The sequence below is a fragment of the Adiantum capillus-veneris genome, chromosome 8 (assembly GCF_014529385.1).
Source record: "Adiantum capillus-veneris isolate H3 chromosome 8, ASM1452938v2, whole genome shotgun sequence".
Lineage (NCBI taxonomy): Eukaryota > Viridiplantae > Streptophyta > Polypodiopsida > Polypodiales > Pteridaceae > Adiantum > Adiantum capillus-veneris.
Genome location: NC_140938.1, coordinates 78,451,398 through 78,454,215, shown reverse-complemented (window position 1 = coordinate 78,454,215; position 2,818 = coordinate 78,451,398). Strand labels below are relative to the sequence as shown.

Sequence of the window (2,818 nt, the reverse complement as noted above, 5' to 3'; positions counted from 1 at the left end):
CTGTAAGTATGAAGCATAATCTATGCTTGATGATGGCCCATTGTTTTCTATTAGTAGCTTTTTGATTCAATGTCTTCTTGCAATGCTGCCAAACTTATTGTTGGTCACCTGAGTACCACAAACAAGGATTACAATATAGAATCTTTCAAGTACTACAATCAAAAAGTTCCTTTACAGACAGACTCAACATCTTGTGGATGGAGGGTGCTTGCAAATGCATGGAGATATCTTGAGTCAAGGTGCCGGATGACTACACTCACTGTAAGTGTGGTTCATGTATTTATTTTGATGTTTTATGTATGTATATCATGTCCTTTAGTTCCTTTTTCTATTTTTTTCAGTTGCATGACTATCCAGAGTCTTGGGTCACGTGGGTGAGAGAGAAGGCTGTTTCTATGGTTTTGGAAAGATCAATAAATCCAAATGACCCAGATTCTCCTTTGCCACCAAAGAAAGGTAGAGCCACCAAAGGTTTGGATGCAAAGAAAATGGATCAAAAGAAGAAAAGTCTTGCAAAGATCCATACAAAGAAAAAGGATCACAAGAAGATTCCTACCAAGGTGAAGAGTCCTGCCAAGGGGAAGAGTCCCAAGAAGAAGATCCCTGCCAAGGGAAAGAGTCCTGCCAAAGGGAAGAGTCCCAAGAAGAAGATCCCTGCCAAGGGGAAGAGTCCCACTAAGAAGACTACCAAGGGAAAGAGTCCCACTAAGAGCCTTGCAAAAAAAAGAGCAGATACAAAGGGCCATCCATTCCACTCACCATTGAAATTTAAGGTTCAAAAGTGTCGTACACTTAAGAACAATAAGGGAGAGGCACCTAGCTCACCTTTCAAGCTACCATTTATGTTGTCAAAGAAAGCTGCCAAATCACCCAAGACAGCCAGTCCTAAGGAGCCCAAAGCACCAACCCCTGCCAAGTCACCACCACCACCCACTCCTGAACTTTCATCCCCTTCTGAACACAAAAGGAAAAGGGTCTCTGAGGATGCATAATCCTCTCAGGCAAAAAGAAAAGTGGAATTTCATGATTGAATAGTCCACAAAAGCTATGTACACTTTTGTTCATTTTGTCCATATGAACATATATATATACCCTTTGGTGATTCATAATTTTGTACTTTAAATACTTAATACCAACTGTCGATTCTTAAATGTGTATCATGATGTCATGTAAGTTTAAAACAACATAAGTAGAGAAAAGATAAATATATTTGCAAAATGATTACAATATTGAACTTGTTTTTTCAAGTCCTTGCAAGTGGCTCAAATACAACTCTTTTTGGGGGAAGGCATGTGATGCAAGAGGTTGAATTCTCCATCCTTGTGCTCACCACAATTTCATCCACTTTGAATCTATACTCGAGAGATGTTTCATCAAGAAACTCAAGAGATTCTCTAACATCATTTAGTCTCCAATTTGTTGTTACTATCAGGCTTCTATACTCGGTGTGTGGATGTACTGTGACCTTTAGTTCAAACTCTGGACAATTTTCCTCAGAGTCGAGAGGAACCCAGCTACCTAATATGCTTCTCCATCTCCTATAGTCATAGCCCAGAACTAATGATTGACGACATAGTTGATATGAGATAGACATAGAATTTGGGCTTACTCTACAACTAATATTGTCACCAATATGGAAAGTTTCTTTGGTGCTCCATCCGTCTCCAAGAAAATTATCAATTTCAGTCATAGGAAGTCTTCTATTGAGCCACATCGTCTTTGTCCTCTACAAATCCATTGTTTTGAAACATGCCACAAAGACATGTATAGGCAAGAACCATTGAACTTTAATCCTTCTTGATATTCTGCCCGGAGATATAGCTTTAAGGATGTCTTCTTTGATCTTGGATTTGAAGCTTGATATAGTACATGCATCAGGAGCTTCCCAATAAAGTGAACTTATGGTGGGAACGGGTAACTGATGTAGTTCTCCATATGCACCTTCTCGTGATGGAACTTTGTATTCTGCAAAATAGACAACCAAATCCATTGTTTTGTAAAAGGAAGGTGGCTTGTCAGCATACATAGCATCTGCAATCCCTTTATGCATTGCTTTGAACGTCCCACTCAGACTCTCCACAGGTTGCCATTCCACAGCTGTTGAAGGAAATATATCTGGAATGGAATCAAAAAATGAGAAAAACAATGGGATAATGAAAAAAATTCACTGTATCAAATAGTTTTTTTTTGTACTTACAGTAAGAATGCAGTGTGGGATGTTCTTCCCAGTCTAACACAATATCCTTGGCCATGTACACATGTTGAACCTTAGCTAGCCAGCCATTGTCGGTCACTTTGAAAGAAAGAACACGACCTTTCCAATGGTTTTTTACTTTATCGCGTTTAGTTCTCTTCACTCTGTGTACACCTTTGCATGAAGGAAGCATTGTTACCCAGTCATTCACACGAAAAGATATGTACTTCCAAAGACCATCCTCTCTAACGTTATGAAAGTCACAAGAAGTTATGTTATGTGAAGGGCGACGTGCAAAAGACGCCATGGAAACTCAGAGATTAGAGAAGAAAGAAAGTATAGACGGAAACTAGAGAAACTAAAACCTCTCACAAACTAGAGAGCGAGAAAGGTATACGTTTGAAAAAAGTAGGTGATTTGTCATTTATGCTCTTTTTTTGAGAGCCTTCTGACATAGATTTTGTATCTGTTGACAACGCTTTTGTGAAATATAAAATAGAATAAAAGACGAGACTTCATTGCTTTGAGCCGCAAATTTAATGAGCTCTCTCGCAGAAAGAACCTAAATATAGCAGTTTCAGCCTTGTGATCAAGACATTTAGCGGTTCTCCGTCAAAATAGGAC

The 2,818-nt window shown here is 38.9% G+C and overlaps 1 pseudogene; it reads right to left on the bottom strand.

Annotated features, from left to right (window-relative positions):
* Positions 1–1,243: 1,243 nt before the first annotated feature.
* On the bottom strand, positions 1,244–2,026 carry LOC147452416 (uncharacterized; annotated as a pseudogene).
* Between the last annotated feature and the right edge of the window lie 792 nt (positions 2,027–2,818).